Below are 13,683 nucleotides of genomic sequence, written 5' to 3'. Positions count from 1 at the left end.
CAAAAAGCTGGGTGTGGCCCTCTCTTCTCCCTTTTCTCTCCATGTGGCTGGATGGGAAAGATAGGGATCACTTTGGCCTGAGGGGAGCCATCTTGGTTGCTTTTGGTCATGAGTATTTGGGTTCTCTGCCTCATTCACATTAGGTTTGGGACTGGTGCTAAGCTCTGAGTTTGGGCTTAGAGGAGGAAGAATCTCCTTGTAGGCCTTGCACCTTAGCCCCGTTCCAGCCAAGTTTGCCAGACAGTGCTACAGATGAGGTAAACAAGTTGACAGAGAAATTTTGTGTAGAAGATAAATTGATTTGAAAAGGTAGGATTTGGGTCAGATTGTGATGGTCACTGCATGTCAGACTGTGGAGTTTTGACTGATTCCCAAGGACAGTTATGTTCCACTGAAGATTTTTGGGCAAAAGAGTGTGGGGTCAAGGGATGATCTAGGAAGGTCTGAATTAGAGGGGAGTGAGTTAAGAGGCTATGGAAGAAACCCAAATGTGTGATGATCTGAAATTCTATTTCTGGAAGTGGCAAGGGAACTAGAAAAAATAAAAAGTAATGTCTGTGAGAATTTTCAAGACATTGAATAATTGGATATGGAGGAAGATGGAAAGAAGTATGATTATGATGTTTTTAGTCTAGGTAACAGATAATTAGTCAGAAAAAATCAAGAAGGGGGACTTCCCTGGTGGTGCAGTGGTTAAGAATCCGCCTGCCAATGCAGGGGACACGGGTTCAAGCCCTGGTCTGGGAAGATCCCACATGCCGCGGAGCAACTAAGCCCATGCGTCGCAACTACTGAGCCTGCGCTCTAGAGCCTGGGCTCCATAACAAGAGAAGCCACCACAATGAGAAGCCTGTGCTCCACAACGAAGAGTAGCCTCCACTCGACGCAAATAGAGAAAGCCTGCGCACAGCAAAGAAGACCCAGCACAGCCAAAAATAAATAAATAAATAATTTTAAATAAAAAAGAAAGAAAAAATCAAGAAGGGGATCTGGGATTGATTAATGTTGAATTTGAGCTACTCATATTTCAATCAGGTGATAACATCCTTTCGGCTGTAAGAACTGTGAGCCTGAGGCTCAGAAGAGAGGTGGGGAGACGTGGGGTAATAATGAAAGGAGACATGTCTGCACTGTTGCCTAGTCTTTCATGTAAGAATGGTTACACTCACTGAATGCTGACTGTATATATTTCAGCCACCTTTCCAAGTCCTTTATGTGTACTGATTAATTTAATTATTACAGTAACCGTAAGAGATAGGTACAATTGTTATTCCAATTTTGCATATGAAGGATCTGAGGTTCAGGGAGTTCTAAGTACTTGGGCAAGGTCCCAAAGCTCTAGGAAAGTGATTGATCAGGTATACAAGCCCAGGTAGTCCGACCTGAGGATTTGCTCCTAACTACACTCTACTTTCTCAGTACTCAGACAGCCTTGTGCAATTGCACACAACACTGTTATAACCACTGGACAATTCACTGCTACTGAGTACCACTGTCTTTTCTGGATGATATTTAAAAGTAGGAAAGCAATGATGATGGATGTTCACTAAACTTATGGTGGTAATCATTTCATGATGTATGTAAGTCAAATCATTATGTGGTACACCTTAAACTTATACAGTGCTGTATGTCAATTATATCTCAATAAAACTGGGGGTGGGGAGCAGAAAAGCAAGAAAACTGAGTTATTTTAAAGATTACTCAAAGAAAATGATCCCCTTTGATCTGTGCAAGTGATAAATGTTTGAAAGAGGCTTAAAGAAGTTATTTTGTAGGTATCATTTCTTCTTCTTGAAATAGCTGTTAAAAGCCCTCTTTCTCCCTGCAGGCTTGTGGTGGGGGAGATGATGCCTTAGTGTGTATCCCGTACACCTGTATTTTCTGCCATGGTCTATTTATATGCTTATTAGACTGTGAGGCCCTGTAAGGCTGGGTACTTCCTGGCACCTTTTTAGAAGCTTAATCTAACGTTTTATTAAATAAAGGAATAAATAAATAACTGACCATTTATACATGTGTTATGACATATCCCAAACCTTGGATATGTGCCAGGGAAACCTTCCGACAGCTGATGGTATCCAAGCTGAGTTTTGAAGGATGAATTGGAGCTAGCTGGGAGGAGCTAGGGGAAAGGGTTTCTGGGCAGAGGGACTAGTTTATGCAAGAGAGAGCAAGGCATATTCAGGGAGCTGTCAGCAGTCAGCGCAGCTGGCAGAGAGGGGGCAAGGAGTGAGGCAGGACGTGAAAATGAAGAGACACACACGGGCCACGCTGCAAAAGCTCTCCGTACCGTAAGGAAGGAGTTTGGGCTCTGTCCTGAGGGCAATGGAGAGCTGTTGAAAACATTTTGTTCCTTATTGATTTTTTTTTTCTTTTCCAGATTTATAAAAATTGAGGAATAACATACATATGGCAAAGTGCACAAACCTAAATTTAGGGACCAGCCATTCTGGTTTCCCCAGGACAGGACTTTTAGTTTTAAAACCAGGTCAGTTCCAGGTAATCTGAGATAAGTTGGTCATCCCATCTAAAGTGTCAATTTTACAGATGTCTACACCATGGACCCTCCTCCTAGATCAAGCTCTAGGAGGCTTCTTCGTGCCTCCTTATCAGTCAATTCTCCTCTCCTAAAGTAACCACTCTTCCAAAATCTCTCATTATAGACTAGTATTGCCTCATTCTGAACTTTGTATAAATGGAATTATACAATATGTATCCTTTTGAGTCTAGCTTTTTCACTCAACTTTAGGCCTGTGAGATTCATCCTGGTTATTGCTATAGTTTGTCCTTTTTCATTGCTGTGCAATATTCCATTGTAAGAACATATCTCAATTTGTGTATCCATTCACCTGTTAATAGGCATTTACGTTGAGTCCAGATTTTGGTGATTATGAATAAAGCTGCTGTGAATATTCTTGTACACATCTTTGGTCAACATATACACTCATTTCTGTTGGGTAAATACCCAAGCGTAGAGTCGTATGCATAAGTTTGGCTTTAGTAGCAACTGCCAAGCTGTTTCCCAAAGAAGTTGTGTCATTCTGCACTTCCAGCAACAATTTTGAAAATTCTTGTTTCTCCACATTCTCAACTACTCCTGGTATTGTCTATTCAGTGGGTGTGAAGTCGTATCTCATGGTTTTAATTTGCATTTCCGTAATGACTAATGATGTTGAGAATCTTTTATTGGCTGTTCATATGTCTTTTGCTAAGTGTCTGATCAAATCCGATCACTACAAAGTTGGATTGTTTGCTTTTTATTGTTATTAAGGAGTTATTTATATAGTCTGGACATAAATCCTTTGTGAGATATGTATTGCAGATATTTTCTCCCAGTCTGTGTGACTTGCTTTCCACTTTTTTTTTTTTTTTTTTTTTGCGGTACGTGGGCCTCTCACTGTTGTGGCCTCTCCCGTTGCAGAGCACAGGCTCCGGACGCGCAGGCTCAGCGGCCATGGCTCACGGGCCCAGCCGCTCCGTGGCATGTGGGATCTTCCCAGACCGGGGCACGAACCCGCGTCCCCTGCATCGGCAGGCGGACTCTCAACCACTGCGCCACCAGGGAAGCCCTCACTCTTCTTAATAGAGTCTTTTGAAAAGCAAAAGTCAGGGCTTTAATTTTGAGATACAATTTATCATTTTTTTTCTGGTGGTGTTTTTTGTGCTTTATTTAAGAAATTATTGCTTGCATCCTTTACAATAGCCAAGATATGGAAACAACCTAAGTGTCCATTGACAGATGAAGAAAATTCATATATCTATGAATTTTATTGAGCCATAAAAAAATGAAATTTTGCCATTTGCGACAAACTTGCCATTTGGGTGGACCTGGAGGGCATTATGCTAAATGAAATGTCAGAGAAAGATAAATACTGTATGACCTCATTTTTATGTGGAATCAGAAACAAAAACAAAAAACCTAGCTCATAGATATAGAGAACAGATTGGTGGTTGCCAGAGACAGGGGATGGAAGGTGGGCAAAGTGAGTGACGAAGTCAAAAGGTCCAAACCTTCAGTTATAAAATAAATAAGTCTTAGGGATATAGCGTACAGCATGATGACTATAGTTAGTAATACTGTATTGCATATTTGGAAGTTGCTAAGAGAATAAATCTTAAAAGTTCTCATCACAAGAAAAAAATTCTGTAACTATGTACGGTGACAGATTTAACTAGACTTACTGTGGTGATCATTTCACAATATATCAAATATCGAATTACGTTGTACATCTGAAACATGTAATGTTGTAGGTCAATTATACTTCAATTTTAAAAATTAATGCTTAACCCATGGAGGTGAAGATATTTATTTTCTTCTAGAAGTTTTATGTTTTCTCTTTTGCATGAAGATCTATGATCTATCTGAGACAAATTTTTGTTATGATATACAATAGGGGTTGAGAATCATTTTTCCCTCATATAATATCATTTTTTTCCCACACAACTTGTTGGAATTCCCCATTGAATTATCTTGGAGCTTTTGTCAAAAATCAATTGACTATATATGTGTGGGTCTATTTATGGACTGTAATATGATCCATTGATCTATTAATCTATCCTTATGCCAACACCACACTGAATTGATGGCTGTAATTTTATAGTGAGTCTCAAAATCAGGTAATGTAAGTCTCCCAGATTTGTTCCTTTTGTTTTCAAAATTGTTAACTATTCTATATTCTGTGCACATCTATGTAAATTTTTAAATTTTGGCAATTTCTATTTTTTTAAAACCTGCTGGTATTTTGATTGGGATTGCATTTCATCTGTGGATCAATTTGGGGAAAACTGACATCTTAACAACACTGAGTCTTTTGACCCATTAACTTGGTATATTCATCCAACCATTTACTGAGGACTTAACATTTCTCTCAATAACGTTTTGTAGATTTTGGCATAGAGGTCTTGTGTAAGATTTACTCTTAGACGTTTTATTTTTTTATGCTACTATAAAATGACATTGGGCCTCCCTGGTGGCGCAGTGGTTAAGAGTCCGCCTGCCGATGCAGGGGATACGGGTTCGTGCCCCGGTCTGGGAGGATCCCATATGCCGCGGAGCGGCTGGGCCCGTGAGCCATGGCCGCTGGGCCTGCGCATCCGGAGCCTGTGCTCTGCAACGGGAGAGGCCACAACAGTGAGAGGCCCACGTACCGCAAAAAAGAAAAAAAAAAAAAAAATGACATTAAAATTTTTTTTTAATTTTTAATTGTTTTTTTGCTAGTATGTACAAGTGATTGCTGTATGGTGACCTTGCATAGAGTGATACTGTTAAATTATTTATTAATTTTAATAGTTTTGCAATTGATTCTTTTGAATTAGTTATTTTTATACAATTATGTACTCTGTAAATAATACTAGTTTTATTTCTTCCTTTCCAATCTTTGTACCTCCTTTATGCTAAGCTCACTGTACTGGCCTGGGCCTCCAGTATAATACTGAATGGTAATGGTGAAAGTGGACATTTTTGTCTTTTTGCTGAACTCGGGGGGAGCATGTAATATTTTGCTATCAAGTATAATGTATGCTGTAGAACATTTCCTTTTATTTGCAGTTTGCTGAGATTTGTTTTTTAAATCAAGAATGGATGTTGAATTGTGTCAATTTTTTTTCTACATCTATTGAGAGGATTATAAGATTTTTCTCCCCTATTCTATCCATATAGTGAAACATTGATTGATTTTTGAATGTTAAATCAAACTTACATTCCTGGCATATAGCCACTATGTATTATCTTTTTTTGTATATTGATGGATTTAATTTATTAAATTTTGTTTAGGTTTTTTTCCCTCTATGCTTATAAGTAAGATTGGTCTGTGATTTTCATTTCTTGAAATGTCATTCTCAGATGTTGGTATCACCTGACGAAAGTGATGCTGGTTTTATAAAATGAGTTGGGAATTATTCATTGTTTTTCTTCTTTTTCCTGGAAGAGTTTGTGTAAGATTAGTATTATTTCTTCCAAAAATATCTGGAAGAATTAGAATATCTGGAAGCTATTATAATATCTGGAAGCTATTAGAGCCTGGAGTTTTCCATATAGGAATGTTTTAAATTAGAAATCCAAATTATTTCACAGATACAGGGAGATTCTACTTATCTTTGTTTTAATTTTAGGGAATTGTGCTTTTCAAGAACTTGTTCATTTCATCCAAATTGTTAAATTTATTGGCATAAAGATATGTACTTAAAACCAAATATATCGGTACTTACTAGTAATTATAAATAAATACTGAATGAAAGGCAAAGATTTTCAACATTTATGAAAAAATTAAAAAAACAATTAAATGCTGTTTCTAAAAGACAAACTTTACATATAAGGATTGAAAGGGAAAAAAAGCTCTATTTTCTTTATGTACTGAACACTTCTGGCCACACAATATATGGGTTTTACCCCACACCGACCAATTCTCCAACAGCAGCTTCCTGTCCTAAAATTCAATTCAATTCTGACTCTATGTACCTAGAGTTAGCATCAGATGCCACAGATTAAGGACTCAGTTCCACGGGACTGCCCCCACTTCAGATGCCAATCACAAGTAGTCCCCAGGTTACCCACACTTCCGTCCAAATTGGCTACAAATTGGGGGTTCCCACGACACCCTTCTCGGGTTCAATAATTTGCTATAACGGCTCATGGAATTCAGGGAAATACTTACATGTACCAGTGTATTATATAGTATAAAGGATATGATAAAGGATACAGATGAACAGTCAGACAAACAGGTACATAGAGTGAGTGCAGGAGCTTCTGTTCCCATGGAGTTGGGATGTGCCACCCTCCCAGCACATGGATGTATTTATCAACCCCAGAAACTCTCCAAACCCCATACATACTTCAGGGATTTTTATTGCGGCTTCATCACATAGGCATTATTAACTCAATCTCCAGCCTCTCTCCCCTCCCATGAGGATGGGTGTTGGGGCTGAAAGTTCCAAGTTTCTAAGCATGGTTTGGTCTTTCTGGTGACCAGTCCCCATCTAGGAGCCCAACAAGAGTCATATTATTAAAACAAAACATTCCTATTACCCAGGAAATTCCAAGGGATTTAGGAGGTCTGTGTCAGGGTCTGGAGTAAAAGATCAAATATTAGAATAAGAGTTGCTCCTAGAACTCCTATGACTCGGAAGATTACAAGGGTTTTAGAAGCAATGTGTCAGAAACCAGGGGCAGAGATATATACATATACATATACATATACATATTCATACACATACACATATACAGGTACATATACACATATACATATACATATTCATACACATACACATATACAGGTACATATGCACATATACATATACATATTCATACACATATATAGGTACATATACACATATACATACTCATACACATATACACATACAGGAATATATACACATATACCTATACATACACATATTCATACACATATACAAGTACATATACACATATATATACTTATTATTTCACAAGGATATAGAAAGGTTGAAAGAAAAAAGGTGGAAAAAGGTACAGTATAGGGCCTCCCTGGTGGCGCAAGTGGTTGAGAGTCCGCCTGCCGATGCAGGGGATACGGGTTCGTGCCCCGGTCTGGGAGGATCCCATATGCCGCGGAGCGGCTGGGCCCGTGAGCCATGGCCGCTGAGCCTGCGCGTCCGGAGCCTGCGCATCCGGAGCCTGTGCTCCGCAACGGGGGAGGCCACAACAGTGAGAGGCCCGCATACCGAAAAAAAAAAAAAAAAAAAAAAAAAAGGTACAGTATATAAACCAAAGACTAGTATGGGTATCTTAATTTCAGACAAAAAAAGACCAGTCAAATAGTATTACTACATATAGAGTGCTGAAAAGATTTATAAAATCAACCTCTCTACTTAGACTAATGCAGTAAAAAAGAGAAAACATAAATTTTCATTATGACAAAAGGGTCAATTGAACAGAAAAATTCTAAATTGTATGAACTTAGTAACAGCTTTAAGATATGTAAAGCAAAATTTGACAGACTAAAAGGAGAAATAAACAAATACAAAATCATAACCGAAAATTTTAACATAACTCAGTAACTGATAGAGCAAGTAGACAAAAAAATCATTAAGGAAATAGAAGCTTGAAATATGGTTAGACAACTTTACCTAACTGAAAACTGCAACAACTTCAGAACATATTCTTTTCAAGTACATATGAAACATTTACTAAATACTACCACATATTGGGCATTAAAGTAAAGAGATGATATTATAGACCTAACAGACATTAAAAGAAAATGAGTGTGTTATGAACAATTTTATGCCAATAAATATGACAATTTAGAAGACTTTTTAAAAAACGGAGTAATATGGCCAGACTTTCATTTCAGAAAGATTGCTCTGGCTGCAGTGTGGAAAATGGGCTAGACCGGCGGCAAGACCAGAGGCAGTAAGGACATTAGAAGCCAATTGCAATAATCTAGGCAGCGACAATAATGACCTAGACAAGGAAGCAGTGGTAGGGAGACTGAGAAGGGATCCAATGAAAGAGCAAGTAAGAAAGGAAAGCCGAGGGTCAGTGATTATGTGACACTGCAAAACACTGATCCAAAAAATATTTATTGAGTGCCTACTAGATGCCAGGCACTGTTTGCAATAGTCAGCCAGACAGATATGGTCCCTGCCTTAGTGATGTAGCTTACCTATGACTGGTATCAGAGCTGGAAGTTGTACCTACGTGTCTTAACTCCAGATCCAAGCCTAGTACGCTTTCCACCAGATACAACAGCCCAGACCTCCCCTCTGTCATATGATTCACTTTGTCTGTTACATCTGAGGCCAGTATGACTATCCTTGTGTCTGTCTTTTTGAGCCATCACAATAGCCAGGTTCTTCCAGGCAGAACTTATTGATTTAAAAACTTTATAAGAATAGACTGAACCCTCATAAATTTTCTTGGTTTGGCTCAAAGTTACATTCTCTAGGAGATGGCTATTCCAAAAATCAATATGCTTTCCTTTTAAAATGGAGCCCGGCTCTTTGTCATAGTGGCATTTGCAATCTCCTGGGCGTTAGCACCTACTTTCTGGGATAGGGCCAGCCTAGGTTTGGTGAAAATAGCTTCCTCCGGCCACTTCAATCACCTTTGTCAAAAGCAAAGGATGTGGGGAGCCTGGCACCCTGAATTCATCTGGTTTGATTTTAGCTCCTCTTCTAACTATAGAACTGTAGAACACTGGAGCTGGAAGAAATTGCAGAAAACATTTAATCCAACCCACACATTTTAGAGAGCAAGAAATCAAGGCTCACAGAAGTAGAATGACTTGAAAAATCCCATACCCACTTTTATATGAACCCAGGACTAGAATCCTTGTCTTTCCAGTGCTTTTTCCTCTAATACCACACATCTGTACCATAGCATTGAGTCAGGGATCTGTTCTTACTTGCTTTATATTTTGGAAAAATAAAACTTTAGTTTTTGCTCCAAAGGACCATTTCTAATTCAAATCCCTTCTGTATTCACGTCCTGTGTTGGCTCTTCCCCATTGTGTCTGGCTGAAGGGAGTCTAGAATCTGTGCCAGGCAAAGGAGAAGCAGGTACTAGTTCAGGTGATTTCAAGGCCCCAGGGAAAAGCCTTCTTCTTCTCACCTGCTTTAGGTATCTAAAATTTCTAAAAGACAAAACTTTTCATTATACAAGGAGAGCTAAGGCCTATGGTGCAAATATCCCAGGAAGGAAAATGCAATGGCTTCAGCTGACACTGAATAGCAAATAACTGACATTGGATCCCTTCCTGCAGCACATTTTTATAGTCAGAATGAAATACAGTGCAAAAGGGCACTAGGATCCTTCAAAAGGATGGAGAGAAGTTCACTGTACTAGAAGAAAGGAATAGAAGGGGTGTGTATGCGCACGCGTGTGTGTGTGTGTGTACGTGCATGCAGGTATTATAGGGGTGGAACTAGGAGCTTTCAAAGACAAATTTGTCTACAATGACAACTCTATATATCACACCTTGGTCCTGTCTTGACCCTATCTGTCAGTCTAAGGTGCCTGCATCCTCATCCTGGACCTGCATGTCTAAACACTTCCATCCCAGGAGCCAGCAGCAAGGAACGTGAGGAGCAGAATGTCTTCAAGCCAGTGAGCACCTAGGCAGCTGTGCACCACAGATGAATCCCCAGACTAACAGCAACTAAGCCTTGTGATTCGTGCTTTGTTATAGGAGTTGTCGTGAAAATTCTCTGTGCAAGAATTTTTAGTATGAGACAGTACATACTAGCACTCTGTATGATGCTGTAATGGTGGATATATGTCATCATACATGTATCCAAACCCACAAATGGGCACCACCAAGAGTGAGCTGTAATATAAACTATGGACTCTGGGTGACTACGATGTGTCAGGGTAGGTTCGTCACTTGCTACAAATGGACCACTCTGGTGGAGGATGCTGTTAATGGAGGAAGCTGTATGTGTGGGGGAAATCTCCGTACCTTCTACTCAACTTTGCTGTAAACCTAAAACAGTTCTGAAAGATAAAGTCTATTAAAAAAGAATTCTCAGTTCACGGTTGCCTGGTGGGTTGGCTGGGAATTCCTGCAGGTGGTACAAAGCAGAGGTAGCAGGTGGAGTGAATGAGGCTCAGATGGGAACCATGGGCTCTACCATCTCTGCCTCTCACTGTGTGGCCTTGACCTCTGTTTCCTCGATTGTAAAATGAGCAGGATGGGCTCGGGGGTCCACAGCTGCATTCTGATTTTATGGTCTTCATTAAAGATACTTTTCCAGGTTCTGTCTTCTTGAAAGAACTGTGCCTTGAAATAAAGGGATAACTAGGCACACAGAAAAGACCCCACTTTCTCAATGGAGGCCCTCAGGGCTCCATCTGGTTTTGTTGGCCAGGTTCAGAAGTATTGCCATTGATCCAGCTAAGGTTTTGTCTTCATCCAAGGGGGCCTCTGTGCTCTGGGTTCTACTCAGAGTAGGTGCTGGGGCTGCTCATGGGGGGGACAGAATCTCTTCTGCATCTCCCACAGCAAGCTGGCCTCTCACCCAGAGGATCACGGTCTTCCTGGGAGGAGCTTCAGCCATGAGCCCAAGCCCAGGAACCTGACAGTGGGGTGGGTTTGCTGACATACAGGCCAGAAGGTCATTTCTGCTCGGGCCTTTGGTTCTTCCTCCCTTCCCTTCTCAGGATGCCACCGTTGGGCCAGCAGGAGCTTCAGAGATGTGCTTATTTTTCTCTTGAAATTCCTGGCAGACACTGAGCCTACCCAAAGCAGAATGTTACTTTTTTTTTTCCAGTTAGGAAACATTTTTTATTTGTAGAAGGGACATGAAAATAATATAAAATATAGGTATAACAGATGGTGATAATTCTGCCTTATAAGAATAGCTCTTAATCCTTGTTCTCTTTCCTGAACTATCCAGGCTACTTCTGAAGCCACCCTATTCTATGCAAATTTTAGAATCAGTTTTCAAGCTTGATAAACATTCTGAAGGAATTTCTTTAGAGTTTCTTTAACTACACACATTAACTTTTAGAGAATTAACAACTTGATGATATCCAGCCTTCATTTATATATCAATATATATAGGTAGATTATTTAAAAGAATGTTACTTTTAACATCAGCCGGCAGTTCCCGAGTCTCTCACCCTGGGACTCATGCTTGCACTCCAGCCCCTCGTCAGGGCCTCAGCGTCTTCAAGCGAGCAGTAAACTCCAGCCCGGACGCCTGCTGGGTTGGGACTTCACAACCACATTTCTCGACTCCCTTTAAATTCAGATAAGCGTTTGCGGGGCTCACCTACCACGCCTGTTTGGTAGCAGCAGGAGTTAAAGAACTCTGGAAGCTTCTAAGCCTTTAATCAGTGAAAGCATTTGATGGAATCAAGCAAGTTTTCAAGGTTTCGCTCCTGCTTATCTAGCAAAACACCAAACCCCAGCCCTCGATTCAGGACTGCAGGCAGGCTTGGATGTCTGTACCCTGACTTGCTGCCTGTTGCCTCGCTGCAGGGACAAGCCCATCCATTTAGCGCTCCTTGTAATCGGAGGAGTAACTTATTTCCCTTGGTCTCTTTCCATTCCACCCACCGCCCACATCTTTCCTTTCCTTCGAAGTGTTTTCATACCTTCTTCTCCTCTTTGGAGTTCAGCAACTTTCCCCCGACTCTTTCTGCACTGCCCAGAGCACACACCTGTGGGCTGGTCCTGGGATATATGAGATGAGTGATAGAGATTCAAGGAGTTCAGGTCAGACCAGCGTATTACAAGCCCGCACCCTCCCCCCCCCCACACAGTGCTTCCATCCTTCTGGGTTAGCCCTGGAAATGGCCTTGGCAGGGTGAGTACTAGGCCAGTGACTGAGTCTTTAGATGAAGGGCTGCCCAGGATCTTTGCTCTCCCCTCTGAGAGAATTTCCCACAGAAGCAGGGAACCAGGTTGAGGATAGGTTACACAATTTTTCCTGGGTCTTTCTGGAAATCTGTTGGTGGCTGGTTGTTGGAAAGGATCTAATTACATGGAAAAAAAAACAGTTGCATCCAGAGTTGGGGGCAGTGGTTTGCCATGTACATAAAAATGAGAAGGGCAATTCCATGGCAAGGAAGCATTGCCCTTCCAGGGAGCTGGCTATGCCCCAGAGTACTTCCAGTGCCTGCTCTGTGCTGGGCAGCAAGCTGGGGCCTGGGCCTTGCTGAGAGTGCTGGGCCCTTGGTGGCCCAGCCCTGGGCATTCAATGACTCAGTGGAGAAGGGGCCCAGGGTTTCCATTTGATCACTTTCTTCCCTAGTCTTTTCTGCATCATGGGAAAGACAAAGCCTATGGCAAGAAGTTCAGGAGATGAAAATCCATTCAGAAAGCAGCCCATAGGGTGTGTGTGTGTGTGTGTGTGTGTGTGTGCATGTGTGTGCGTGTGCGTGTGTGTGTGTGTGTGTGTGTGTGTGCGCGCCTGTTGGGGGATACTTGTAACATTAATGGCTTTTATTTCAGGACAATGGAATGTAGCAAAAATGCTCTCTTTATGCTCATACACGGACACACCCATGAATGCTCACTCTATATACATTCCCTGCAAAGGAAATGTTCTTCTTTCTGCTGTGTGTCCATCCAGTGGGGTCTTCCAGCATGCTAATTCAATATCTTAGGTTTTTTAAGATCCAGGAAAAGGCTCAGATATACCCTCGGGAGCACGAGAGGCTGCCGAGGAGCTGGCAGCAGCTTCCTCCCCTCCATGTCTGCTCCCTCAAAGGCCTCCGAGGAGCCATGAAAGAGAGGAGCACGAGGCAGTCTGGGGAGCTGAGAGCTGGATGCAGAGTTCATCCTGGGGTCAGGGTCGCCAAGCTAAGTAGCTGAAGCTCTGCCTGGAAGGAGAGGCTGAGTCAAAAGCTGAGCGTCAAGGTGAGAGGGTGGTTGGGAGAGGGACAGCTGTGGCTGGTTTACTTCTCAGGAGAAAGTCCTGCAGGCGGGGCATATCTTCAGAAATGGTCCTCTGCATAACCGTCATCCACTCTCTGCTTCTACATGGCATTCCGAATCTCCCCTCCCACCTCTGCCAGACTGCAGCAAAATGGCTGTCAGGAAATCAATCATTTCCAACCTAGTGCAAATTTAAGGCAACGTATTCTCTCTCCCAGGGTCATTTGCATTGTAAGCCTTAGCCCTGATTGCAAAATTAAAGCCTTTTCTCCTTATAAAGGACGGCCACACATCAACCCACTGATAGGAGAGAAATTTTAGGGGC

This window comes from Mesoplodon densirostris, chromosome 3 (assembly GCF_025265405.1).
Source record: "Mesoplodon densirostris isolate mMesDen1 chromosome 3, mMesDen1 primary haplotype, whole genome shotgun sequence".
Taxonomy (NCBI): domain Eukaryota; kingdom Metazoa; phylum Chordata; class Mammalia; order Artiodactyla; family Ziphiidae; genus Mesoplodon; species Mesoplodon densirostris.
This window is presented reverse-complemented; position numbering follows the sequence as displayed.